The following is a 14076-nucleotide window of genomic DNA, read 5'->3' on the forward strand; positions in this document are numbered from 1 at the left end:
ACACACATTCACATCTTTAAACGTTCGAAACTTGAAGGTTCATACATAGGGGACTTATCTATAATTTTCCTTGATGATGTTGTCAGATCAGGACACCTATTTGTTCGAACAATTGTGATGTTCATGTTGAAAGTCTTTATTGGGATATTCTATCTGAGAGATTACTGTGGAAATATAGCGAAGTTCCTAAGTGCCTTATCCTCTTGAACATACTCCTTCATGACTCCTAAAAATTCCCACTTTTCCCTTGGCCCTTGTGTTGGTCATTAGTGCTTTTTATCAGGTGTTGTCAATACCCCATCTTCCCTTACCGGCATTTGGCCAGGCTGTAGTTCCCTGGAAGTTAGGTCGGCCATGTGACTTTCTCTGGCCAATGAAATGTGAGTAGGGGTTGATACGTCACTTCCGGGTGGACGCTTTAGGAGCCCACGGTCAATTTCCCACTGTATCCTCCTCATTGTGCTGATGACTGGTCAAATTGAAGTCTCCATCAGCCCAAAGTCTCTGAGCAATTTCTGTGAGTAATATCTTCACATTTATTATTAATGAGAGGTCAGAATGATCAAAGGAAATGTTTCTTTGAAGTGCCTTAGTGAAATAACTGGCTGAGAAGTGTATGCTTCAATTTCCCCCCTTTTCTTTGAAGACGTTACTTCATAGTGCATTATGATCTGTGTGAGCAAGGGCGGCTTCAAAGGCCTGTGCAGGGTCAGCAGTCCTTCCCAGAGTAAACACAAGTCTGCTGTGTCTTTGATTGGTGCCTTTCACAGCCATCAGTCCCTGTCATTGTCAGGGACCCCAGACTCACGGAATTACAAGTTTTACTCAAAAGACAGGCATTTTAAAAACGTTATTTTATTGAGGTATAGTTGGTTTACAGTGTTGTGTTCATTTCTGCTGTACAGTAAAGTGATTCAGTTATACATATGTGTGTGTATATATATACACCTTCTTTTTCATATTCTTTTCCATTATGGTTTATCAAAGGATATTGAATAGCGTTTGCTATGCTATAGTTGTTGTTTAGCTATCTTACCTGTTTGCATCTACTAACCCCAACTTCGGTCCTTCCTCTCCCCCTCCCCCATCCATGGAAACCGCAAGTCTGTTCTGCGTGAGTCTGATAGAAGAAAAGCGTTTATTTCTCAATCCAAAGAATTAACTGAGCATTGTCTCTGTTCCTTAGTCCTTCCTGCTAGGCCATTTTTTTTCTCTCTCTTTTGTTCTTGACTTTGCCACATTAGCTCCATGCACAGAAGCCTACTGCTGTCTTTGCTTTGCCTGTATCTGGAGCTGGGCTATGAAGGATTCCCCTAAAGTACAGGTGACTGGCTAACCATTGAACTTTGTGGCTGCTAGTCTTGTCTTGTCCCCTTGGGTTTGGAGCCAGGGCTGAGCTTAGACAAAGTATTTAGTAGGTTAGCATTGTTCTCAGGCTCACACACCCCTGTTCACATTTGGATGACAGCACGGTGTTAGGGTACTGGGAATTGAATATTACACTATACTTACTAGCAGTACAGCCTTGAGCAGATAAAATCTCTAAACCTCAGTCTCCTGATCTCTTTAAGTGTGGGTATTACTCCTGATCTCAAAAGATGGTTGTAAAGATTAAATAATGTAATACATAAAAATGCTTAGCACACTATATTCTTTCAATATATTTTCACCTTTTCTTATTTGTAGTAGTAGTATTAGTGCTGTGCTGTGCTTAGTTGCTCAGTCGTATTCGACTCTTTGCGACCCTGTGGACTGCAGCCCGCCAGGCTCCTCTGTCCATGAGGATGCTCCAGGCAAGAATACTGGAGTGGGTTGCCATGCCCTCCTCCAGGGGATCTTCCCCAGTGAGGGATTGAACCCAGGTCTCCCACATTGCAGGCAGATTTTTTATTATCTGAGCCACCAGGGAAGCCCAAGAATACTGGAGTGGGTAGCCTATCCCTTCTCCAGGGGATCTTCCCTACCCAGGAATTGAACTGGGGTCTCCTGCATTGCAGGCGGATTCTTTACCAGCTGACCTACCAGGGAGGCCCAGAGATTCAAATGACTGACAAGGCATACACATGCACCTTTTGTGCTGTGGGATGCCTGGTGTACAGGAGCCCATGTGTGTCCAGGGAGAGTATCAGTGACAACAGCATGGACACCTCCTCTGAAACAGTGAACACTTCATTTCTCTGTGAGAACAAATTCCTTTTTCTTCTTTTCAAACTCCTTACTTTGTATTGGAGTATAGTCAATTAACAAGGTTGTGGTAGTTTCAGGTGAACAGCGAAGGGACTCAGCCATACACGTACATGTATCCGTTCTTCCCAAACCCTCTTCCCATCCAGGCTGGCAGATAACTCTAAGCAGAGTTCCATGTGCTATATCACAGGTCCTTATTGTTTATCCATTTTATATATAGCAATGTGGACACGACCTTCCTAAAGTCCCTAACTTTCCCTCCCCTCTGGCAACCATAAATTCATTTCCTAAGTCTGTGCAAGTCTCTTTCTGGAAAACAAAGTTTTAAAAAGGATATCAGTTGGTGCCAGTGGTACAAATAAAGGAAAAGAGATGAGCTCTGTGAAAGTGATGGTTCTTAGAAAATCATCAGAAATTTGGGATAAATGGAAAGTGGGACATTCAGCTGGGCCTTACCCAGCACTGTTGAAGGAATGAATCCACCACACACACTCTGTAAAGAAAGGAAAATGTGGTTTGTGAAACTGGTCTGGTAAGGACCAGTTATTATTGTGCTTCAGCTAGCACAATAATTGCTTTATCAAGCAAGACACAAAACTGTAGGGAAGGCTGGGAATGCAGAAATGGTGTGAGATGTGTGCAGGAGCTGTGAGTCTTAATAAAACCGAGATGTGGAAGAAAGCAATAGGCCTGTTCACAGACAGGGATTCATGTTAAGTGTCAGGCATGCTCCTGTCCAAAGTCAAGTGTCAGTTTTACTTCGCTGGCTTGTGTCCACTTTTGCATTGGCCAATGGGCTACTGAAGGGGAGGATTCTGTAGGCATCACTGTTCTCTCTCCAAATCTAGCCTGGTGCCTGGTGTGCAGTAGGTGTTGAGTGTTGAATAACTGTTCAGTGAGTGAATAAATGAGTGGATCCATCTTGGGAACAGGTTCTAAAGACTAAGCAGGACCAGCAGAGAGAAAATTTGTGGTCAATTTTGAACAGCATGGGGGGAGGCACCTGGGGTAAGTGGAGCCCTCCCTGAGGCATTCCAGGTGAGAAGTTTGGAGTTCTGCACAGACCTTGAATCCAGCATTGCAGAGGTTTACCAGTTGCATTAATGAAGATGCTGGAGAAGGTGGCCTGGAGACCTCTGGCAGAGCCAACCAGGAGATTAGAGGATACCCACGGCTCTGTGGGAAGCATGGAGGCAAACTGGTGCCCAACCCTCCCTTGAGAAGGGTCCTCCCCACCTTTTGCTTTGGGGATTGAGTTCTCTGTATTTAGAGTAAATTTTAAAACTCCCTGGGTGAGGTACCCAAGGCTCCTACCTGGATATGACAAGGACCATTTATTGAGTACCTCCATTATTGAGTACTCCATTGGGAGTGTTTTCTTTACTCTACCAAATTTAATTTGTGCAATAATCCCAAAGGTGGGTACCATTGCTCTCATTTTAAAGATGAGAACTGAAGGTTAGTAAAGTTAAGCAACTACTACACCATAGATCCGAGATTTCAAACCCATGGTTATATGACTGCTAATTTTCATGCCATCAACCATTAAGAAAAATTCCCAGCTTTATTTTTAGGTTAGGGTGTGTGAGTATGTGTATAAATATAATACAAATATCCTCCTTCATTTTATGGTTCTCCAAATATTTGCTTCTATAACTTCTCAGCCATACCCTTAAATTTTTAGGGCTAGGGAGATATGGGCTGAAGCAGAGAAGCTTTATGGTGGCCCCCATGAACTCTGTCTCCTAATGTTCACACCCACATGTAATCCCTTCCCCTTGAGTGTAGGTAGGATCTGTGACTTGCTTCTAACCAATGGACTGTGGCAGAGGATGGAGTGCACTCCCATGATTGTGTTAGGTTATGTAAGTTTATCTTCCCAGTAGATTCACACTGAAGTCCCTTTCTCTTTCTCTCTTGCTGACTTTGAAGAAGCGGGTTTCCACGAATCCTATAGTGACAAGGAAATAAATTTAACAGCCTGAGGGAATTTGGAAGTAGATCTGTCCCCAGTTTAGCATCTGATGAAAACTCAACCTTAGCCCTTGATGCGACCTAAGCAGTCAGGACCTAGCTTAGCTGTGTTCAGACCCCAGACCCACAAGAACTGTAAGATAATAAATATGTGTCGTTTTAAGTCACTAAATCTGTGTTAATTTGATATCCAGCATAGAAAACTAACATAGAGATCGTTGCTTGGGGGAAGAAAATTCTTGCTATTTGATGACTAAACAGACATGTACATAGGGGTCAGAGGATTGTGGAAACCCATTCTTGGGTTTTTTCCACTGATGGAAATCAGTCCATAAGAATCCTTCTTTTCAGTGGGTAACAGGGGCCTTTGTCTCTACTCTACCTCCCCGAGTTCTCAGCTGGCCCTCTCCTTGTCAGTGGTCCCTTGGGACAGACCTTGCTCTCATGCACTCAGTAGAGCTCGGCAGTGGAGAGAGGTCTCAAGTTTCTTCTGTCTTGCCCACTGGAGGGTCATAAGAGAAAATGTCTTACCTGGTGGCCTCACGGTGGAGCATCTACAAGATGAGTATTTTTAATCACTTATTGCACATTTTTCTGCATTATTATGCCAGGAGATTCTCTTTCTCTCTCCCATGTTAGCAAAACGCCCTTTTATTGTTTTAGATGGTATAAATCAGAGTCCAAAGGAGCTGTGAGTTAATGACCTCACCCCATAGGGGAAAAAAAGAAAATTCCATCAGGCTTCCCCTCTTGTCCAGAAAAAGGTTTATATTACTGAGAGTAGGCAAACTGCAGGTTAAAGGCTAAATTCTTTTGACTATAATGTAATAATAAAACCTTTTTTTTTAAAGGATCAAACAAAGCCTTTGCTTAAACCAATAGCAGGTGCAAATACAATTGCTATCCTCTTGCTGTGACATGTTTGTGCAAACTGAAATCTGACGTATTCTAAGACTGAACTACACAGGGGTTTGGGTGGAGGGCTGATCCTGAGCAGAGAGGGCAGGTGACCTACTGACTGCCTTCAAATTCCCTCCCTGCAAGCAAAACAATGGTGCCACCCTCATTCCCCCAACTGCTCAGTCAAGGGGCAGTGGGAGAGTGTGTGTTTTGCCTATTTTGTTGCAAGGAGGAAAGGGAGTGTTCTTCTGTCCTAGATAAGGAGGCAAAGGTGACATTCCTATATTTTTGTTGGATCTCTTTGCATGAACAACCTCACCTGTCAAAACACAATGAAAAATGGAATTGGAACAAAGGAGAAAGAGGCAGGAACCAGTGAGAAGATGGATTGAACCAACTAAGGCCTGAAAACACCATCTGTAATTTCACTTTATAGCTACTGATCTTACCATTTTTGGCTAAGTTGTATTTGTGTTTGTGCGTGTATGTTCATATATTTATCTTTTATGACTAACGATAGAATCATTGTATCTAGGCCAATGGCTATCCTAAGATATTGTTGTGGGTATGTAGATGTAATCATAAATGAGTAACTTCTAGACCATGGCAGAGAAGGCAATGGCAGCCCACTCCAGTACTCTTGCCTGGAAAATCCCATGGACGGAGGAGCGTGGTGGGCTGCCGTCCATGGGGTTGCGAAGAGTTGGACACAACTGAGCCACTTGACTTTCACTTTTCACTTTCATGCATTGGAGAAGGAAATGGCAACCCACTCCAGTGTTCTTGCCTGGAGAATCCCAGGGACGGGGGAGCCTGGTGGGCTGCCGTCTATGGGGTTGCACAGAGTCGGACACGACTGAAGTGACTTAGCAGCAGCAGCAGCTAGACCATGGGGATCAAACATATTAACTGGATTTGTACAATGTCATTTGCCACTTGACTATATGTATCTAATAATGCCCAAAATTTTAAGATGCAATTTTATAAACAAAGTGTTTTCACAGTTATCTCATTATCTTGTTCAGTGGCCTGAACATTTGCTTACCTTCTTCTTTTCTGAGAAGTGTTAGTCGTTCAGTCATGTCTGATTCTATGCAACTCTATGGATTATAGCACACCAGGCTCCTCTGTCCATGGGATTTTCCAGGCAAGAATACTGGAGTGGGTTGACATTCCCTTCTTCAGGGGATTTTCCTGGCTCAGGGATCAAACCTGGATCTTCTGCATGCCAGTGAATTATTTACCATCTGAGCCATCAGGAAGTCCTTCTCCTCTGAGGATGGCCCTCAGAGAAGGGCAGAACTGCTTCTCTTGACTCCCAGGCCCAGTCCAACACGTGCCTGTCCCTTAGGATTTCATGAAGTCTGTCCCTGTCTGTCTCTTGGGCTCTCCTCTACATTTGGACTCCAAGCTCTCCCCACTTCCAAAATTTCTGGGACTCTGCAGCTGACCCTCCTGCCCCTCACTCTGTGATCGGCTAATGCAGCATTTTCTCAAAATATTCCTTTGCTCTGTTTGTCTTAACAGAGACCCAGAAGTCTCCTGAGGACATTTCTTCCCCTACAGCCTCTTCCCAACAAGTTTTTTGTTTCATTTATTGTTTTTTGTTCTTTCTTTCTTTTCTCCCTTCTATCTTACGGCTGGGAAGCAGAAAAAGCATCCTCCTGGCTCCCTGTTGGTGACTGCCAAGCATTTGTTTCCCTCTCTTCTGAAAATACCCTCTCTCACCTCTTCCTCCCACCTTGGACCTGTCATTTCCTTGACTTATCCTTACTCCTGCTCCCTCAAGAACCTCTTAAAACCCCTATTGTAGAAATGACCAGCTTCCCTCTGTAAGGTAGGGAGGGCCATAACGGTTCTGTCCTAAGAGCGAAGAGCAGTGACTGGGGCATGCTTGTGGCCAGCCTTATTTGCTGTGGCCCCAGGTACTCATCTGGCCTTCCTACCTGCCCACTGTGGGCTAGGTGGAAGACAGGGCTTAGAAATGTGTGAGCTGTTGTTCCTTAGCATCTTGGTTTGTCTGGACTATTTCAAATCAATTGAAACAATTTTAAGACTGATTTTATTTTTAAAGTTCATTTTGTTGAAGTATAGTTGATTTGCAGTGTTGTATTAACTTCTGCTATACAACAAAGTGACTCAGTTATACCTATACACATCCTTTTTCATGTTTTTTTCCATAAGGCTTATCATAGGATATGGAATATAGTTCCTTGTGCTGTACAGTAGCCTCTTGTTGTTTATCCATTCTGTATTTAATAGTTTGCATGACTTCATTTTTGCTTATATCAATGTGAATTTTGGATAGTGGCAGTGATGAAAATGAAACACCAAAACAAGTTTCACTCTTCCTTGTGGGCAAAATGAAATACAAGTGTATCAAATACACACAGTGCTACCAAATTAAAAGAAAACTTATCCCAAGGAAACACAACACAATAAAATAAATTTTAATGTTGTAAATGTTTCTGTATTTTCATAAAACTATAAGTACATCCTTTTAAAATAGTCTCTGGTTAACAAATGGTGTTTTTTGGGAAGAGCTTTCTTTTGTTCCGAAATTTGAATTTCCTACATTTTTGGTGTTGAAATTTCCTTTCCTTTTTGAAAGAATGGAAATGGTAGCTTTTTATGATTGTTGTTTTTGGCAAAATGGACAGTTTGGCAGCTCTGTTAGCTCTCAATTGCTTTGGGAAGTTTTATCCTCCTGAGAAAGTTACGTCTGGGAACCACTAACCTAAAAATGCTATCAATTATGAAATACAAGAGGACTAAAAAGATAGAAAGAAAAAGAATTCTATGTAAATTAGGAATTCAGAAAATTTGGCTGACTTCATAAGTTTATTTCGTATAATATAATGTGTAAAATTTCACTTTCATCTGCCACTTCTTTACTAGGTTATTTTTATAAACACCGAGTCTTAAAAAGACTTAAAATGGTAGAAATTGAAATATAGTATAGCTACATAGTATTTCACAATGCTTTAGAATATATGTTGTTCAAGGATTAATGTTACAAAGGGTTTTTTATAATAAAATTCATTTTTTAAATTGAAGAATAATTGCTTTACAATCTTGTGTTGGTTTGTGCCAAACATCAACATGAATCAGCCACAGGTATATCTGTGTCCCCCCTCTCTTGAGCCTCTGTGATAAAGGTTTCATTTTGGTTGTTTCCATCTGTTGGTGGTATGTGTGTGTTTGCTCGGATAGTCCTGCTCTTGCCATCACATGAATCCTGCACAATAGTGAAGATGGCGAAGGTTTCTCTGTAATGGTCACAGTGGTGTCTTATGTTTGTACCCTGCCCCCCAAAATCAAGCTGGTTAAAAAAACAGGAAATGCGCTTCTGAGGTTAGTCATTTTTCTCACTTTACATTGTATAATTTAAGCAATATGACCATTCCATGAATATTGAAAATGATTTCCTCATGAATTTTGTATCCTATTGGGACATTTTGAGTATGGGTGTACTTTTGCTCTGCTCAGGCGCTCAAAGACTTTGTAAGGATGTCAAAACTGGGGCACTGATTGGATTTTCTGTCCGTGTCCCAGTTCAAATGAATTACATTTTGCCTCATTAGAAAGCAGATCCTTTTACTCCATCCCATCCTATCTCCATTTCAATGAGCTGTAGAAGGAAAACACAATTTCCATGACACTCGTGGTTTCGGAATGAGATCATTTGCAGAGGTTGAATGTTTCATCCACAGCAGGTAGTTTTACACTAACCTATATTAAAAACAAAGTTGGAAAAGGTAACTTGTAAGCAGTTCCCTCTCAAGCTGGAGGTGGAAATATGCCACATTGTGTCTTCTATTTTCCTTTGAAAATTCTTTCCCCTTTGGATTACTTGGGTGTTCCAAAATTTACTTGGACTATAGTCTTTACTATTTATATTTAGAAACAACAACGACTACTTAGAAATAGCGTGTTGCAGTTATCACAATTTAATTACAAATTGCTTTTTAATACAAGTAAGTAGAGGAAAATCTCTTGCCTGGAAAATCCCATGGATGGAGGAGCCTGGTAGGCTGCAGTCCATGGGGTCCCTAAGAGTCGGGTACGACTGAGCGACTTCACTTTCACTTTTCACTTTCATGCATTGGAGAAGGAAATGGCAACCCACTCCAGTGTTCTTGCCTGGAGAATCCCAGGGACGGGGGAGCTGAAGGGCTGCCGTCTCTGGGGTCGCACAGAGTTGGACACAACTGAAGCGACTTAGCAGCAGCAGCAGCAGCAAGTAGAGGAAAAGTCTTAATTTGGTTAGCTCCTTATATCCAAATAGACAGAGAGCAAATTCTTTATTGGTGTCAACTTCTTTCAAATCTTGAAATATCTTATGGATATTTCTTTGTAAAAAAAAAAAAAAGATGATTTAGGAAATACGAAAATATTGGTGAGGTTGAGGACAGTAAGAAAAGGAGATTAAGATCTCAATGATACAGGGACTTCCCTGGTGATCTATAGTGGCTAAGACTTCACACTCCCAATGCAGGGGCTCCAGGTTTGATCCTGCTTGGGGAACTAATACCACATGCTGCATGGTATGGCTTAAAATAAATAAATTTTTAAAATAAAAAAAGAACAATTTTTAAAAAGATCTCAATGATAATGATACACAAAAATATAAGATCAAGAACATTTGGAGACAGGATATCAAGTTTGAAGATTTGAAATAAATATGTAGAAAATCACTGTAAGCCACCAAAATTCCCAAACTTTCATGTATATATATTAAGTTCTCACTAAAGAGTAGAAGGGGTTAATATTTTTAGCAGGAAAGAACTCTTAGCAAATTCACAAATTAGACTCTTATTTATTCTTCCATTGTGAAGGATACATATTTGTTGGCTTAAGTAAGATCTCCTGCCTTATACAGTTTCACTGTGGAAAAAATAATATTGACCAAGCCTCTGATCCTGCCTGACATGAAATTGATACAGACTTAGAATCATGGAATTTTTCAGCTGGAAAGTAAACCTTTGGATGAAATTTAAAGGCATTAAATAACTTTTGACCTTCACCACAGTTAACATTTGTAAGAAGTAATGATACATGTCACAAAGACAGAAAATTTAGATAATTATATTGGGCAATAGTACACAAGGGGTCCTAGTTAATGAACTTGAGAGTTCTCTTTCCTACTACTGGGTAAAGCCCTTGCAGAGAATTCTAAACTTTTTGAAGTGGGCAAAAATTTGGAGATGACAGCCTGGCTGTGCACAGAGAAGGTAACTGAGAAAGACTTGACAACACGAAATCTCAGAGCCACTTAGAGATAAAAGACAAGTTCAGCAGAAGGAAAGACCATAGATTTTCTGCCAGTGGAGAATGAGGGCCCCTAACCAGGGAAGCAGCCTCCTGCCATAGATCAGGGAAGGTGCTGAGGAGGGTGAGACAACACCGAGGATGTGAGGAACCCAGCCCAGACTTTGAAAGGCTCTTTGTTTGTTGATCATCTCCTTGGTGAGAAAGACTGTCAACTTAGAAACTGCCAGAGCATGATTTATAGCTTGCAGTATATAAAGGAACTTAAATTAGCTGTTTGGAAGCCTGGAGATAGTATACTAAAGTGGTCAGGACCTTGGGCCCTAAAAGCCAGCTGTCTGGGTTTGTCTGTAGGGTGAGAGAGAGAGAGGAAATGCCGTGCTAGTCTTTGTAAGTCATGCCAAAGAATTTTGGTTTTAGTCCTAACAGCATTGAGAAACTGTTTCCAGCCAAGAGTTTGAAAGTGGAGAAGGGTGTGTGTGAATTTGAACCTGAAAAAAGTCTGCAATTCCTGCCGCTGTCCATTACTAGTTGTGTGAATTGGGGTGAGTTATTGATCCTGCCTGTGCCTTGGGTTTACCATCTGTCAACTGGCACTCATCTTTTCCTGTTGATGTGAGGAGTAAACGAGACCATGCTTTAATGCTTTAGTGCCTAAAGCAATGCCTGGAACACAGCTGGCCCTCAACGGATGATAATGGCATTCAGCGTGGTCCACATTAGGACCAAATGGTCATAAAAAGTGGGGAAAAGAAACAGGCCCAAGGGGAACAGAAAACTTAGTGATAGAGTGAGAAGAAGGGAACATGAAGAGTGTTCTCTGGACCTGTTCAGAATTAGCGATAAGTAGGGGACTTAGAGGGGGGACACACTGGGTTTTGAAACCGGACTTCAGAGAACTCTCACCACATCCACAGCCCTTTGAAATACTGAGTCATCCATAAAGAGCATCCTTTGCTCTTCAATGTTGATAAGTTTCCAGCAGCTCTACTTTGAACCGGGCTGTTTTCTTGGAATGTCTAGTGGCCCATTTATTCTTTCAACTATAACAGTAATCAGAAAATTCATGTGGAGGAAAGACTCTCTGTTTGACATATGAAACTTACTGAAACCCAGTTCCAGCTTGATGCAAGTTCCTACAGCCCTCTCAACCCGAGGGATGCTTAACTATATTTCAGCGGTTCAATGTTAATCCCAGGCTTCCAACATGAAGCCGTCAAGACCCTCCAGTCCAGCTTCTGCCTGTATCTTCCATGTCATCTCACATACCCTCACAGCAACACTAAGGACCTGCAGTTTCTGTTCTTTCTCCCTGTACTGCAAGAGCATCTTCTAATCTGTGCTTTTGCTCAGAAGTGTCCTGTCTACCCTGCCTGCCTTTTCTGACTCAGAGAATTCCCATTCCTACTTTCCTCCACCAGGAAGCCTTCTCTGATGCCTGTGACTGGCAGAGGTACACCTCCTCTCATATCCTGCCCTCACAAATCACATTCCTGTTTCCTCCTGTGACTTTGAGCTCTTTATATCAATTGTAATCAGTGCCTGGCTTAGAGCAGGCTTTTGTTACAATGAGTGCGCCCTTTGCTCCATGCCTGATGGCTCACACTCTGTCCCTAGGCTTATCCCCCTTGTTGGCATAAATTCCTTTCATTTTCTGGATTACTAAAACTCTTGCTGTATGTATCATGTGCCTTTTTGTATTGCTATCTATTTCACTATCTGTGAAATCAGCTGTTCTCATAAACCAAGTATTTGGAGAAAGACAGTACTTTGTTTATCTCTTTATCGCAATAACTTTAACATACAGCTTGTGGGGTGCTTGGTGAATAATGGTCAGTGATGCGGCTGGTTTCTGTCTTCCATCTACCAAATCCCATTCATCCTTGAAGTCTCCCTCTTCCATGGATTTCTGCAATGTTTACTGCTTTTATTTTTCTTTGAAACACTTAATCGTTTACTGTTATTTACACGTTTAGGAGAATATGATGTATGGGTCTGGTTGGTTTGAGAATGATAATATGCAACTAAAAGGGCTTTTTATAAAACTAAATCCTAGGATTAGTTGCTGAAATAATTATCATATTTATTTATGAAATGCTAAAAAGAATTCAGAAAAGTGGAATGAAACTGGTCAAAGGTAAGAAGCATAAACCATTAGTTTGGCTAGAGAAAACAGTGACACGAGGTGGGCAGAGCTTGGGCTTTGGCGCCAATCTGGGCTCCATTCCTTGCTCTCCACTTCACTGTGGGACACAGGTAAGTAATGCAATCGCTCCAAACCTCAGCTCCTTTCCTGTGTGATACGGCTGACCGACAGCACCTGCCCCAAAGGATGATTGTAACAATTAAATGAGCTAACAAATGAGCATACAAAACAGTTGATTCGAGGCCTGGGACAAATTAGCTATTGATGATGATGATAAGGATGAAAGATAAGAATTAGGATGCAAGAGACTGAAGGGTAGAATTACTGTTGATTGGAAATTTAGGATGCAAGCTTTTCCTGGGACCTAAGAAAGGGTATGAATGAAACTGGAGATGATGGGAAAAAAAGATAAATAGTGAAGAGCTGCCCACTGAAGGGGCAAGTGCCTAGGGGAAGGAAGATGAGGATGTGAAAAGCTAATACTGGGACTTACTAGAATGGAGTAGAGGGATTCCTTAGCTGTCCAGTGGTTAAGACTTCACCTTCCAGTGCAGGGGGTGTGGGTTTGATCCCTGGTTGGTGAGCTAAGATCCCGCGTGCCTTGTGGCCAAAAAACCAAAACATAAAACAGAAGTAATATGGTGACAAATCCAATAAAGACTTTTAAAATAATCCACATCAAAAAAAAAAAAAAAAAAAAAAAAGAAAGAAAAGAAATCTTAAAAGAAAAGAAGAGAAAAGCAGTGAACTAGGATATGGGAAAACACCTGAGCTACACAGAACCACCTCATTCGAGAAACACTGAGGGTGCCCTGCCCCTAGTCAGGCAGCATGAAAACCAGCTGATCCAACATGAGGTAATCCAACTAGGGCAGCGAGTCATGTTGCTATGGAGACTGCGGTCAGGGAGGCAGAGAGTCAGAAGAGATCTCAAAGGTTATTTAATGAATCACCTGGCTCTGCCCTCTTACCTTTAAATCTATGCTCAGTGCTACATAAATAAACATTTCTAGTCCAGCAATTTACCTACCAATGCCCAGAGAAATAGCATATGGACAACACTGCAAATTCTTCATATTTGAAACAAGGCCCCTATCATTTCTCCAAAACTCTTCAACATCACCTCCTTCTCTTTCTTGGTTAATGGTGCCAATGCTCATAAACTCTAGGCTAGAAAAGTTTTCTTCATCTTCTATCTTTCCTTCTCTCTCAAGTTTTGGCATCTGGTCAATTGTCTCTGTCCTAACTCTTACATTCATCTTCTTTTTCCTCTCTCACTGCAGCTCCCTTAGTCTGGGCCTGCATTTGTCTAGAACTTCAGAGCTGGAAGACTCTTCACTTAACAGAGATTCACAATGGTTAAGTGACTTGCCTAAAGTCACACAGGCAGCCAGTGGGCCAGTCAGACCAGTGTGATGAGCCAATCTTTCTTCCAGTTCCTGTTGTTTGAGGTGCATAAGGATATTCCCACAGCAAAACTGAGTTAGGAGACCTGAGAGTCTCCAAGGGCAAGCTCATGACTTTAATTTGCACCTCCAGCAAATGACTGCCAAGTCTATCCTCCATCCTAAATCTTTTCCTGAGCTTAGTTTCACATT

At 41.7% G+C, this 14076-nt stretch overlaps 1 protein-coding gene across 2 annotated transcripts in view; it reads left to right on the top strand.

Annotated features, from left to right (window-relative positions):
* The first annotated feature begins 359 nt into the window (after positions 1 to 359).
* The window catches only part of EEA1 (early endosome antigen 1), a 220321-nt gene continuing 206604 nt past the window's right edge, over positions 360 to 14076 (top strand). For both annotated transcript variants that reach the window (XM_055585696.1, XM_055585703.1), the window contains exon 1: positions 360 to 517. The gene's annotated coding sequence lies outside the window, so the exon portion shown is untranslated. The remainder of the gene's footprint in view (positions 518 to 14076) is intronic.

Source organism: Bubalus kerabau, chromosome 1, assembly GCF_029407905.1.
Source record: "Bubalus kerabau isolate K-KA32 ecotype Philippines breed swamp buffalo chromosome 1, PCC_UOA_SB_1v2, whole genome shotgun sequence".
NCBI classification, from domain to species: Eukaryota; Metazoa; Chordata; class Mammalia; order Artiodactyla; family Bovidae; genus Bubalus; species Bubalus kerabau.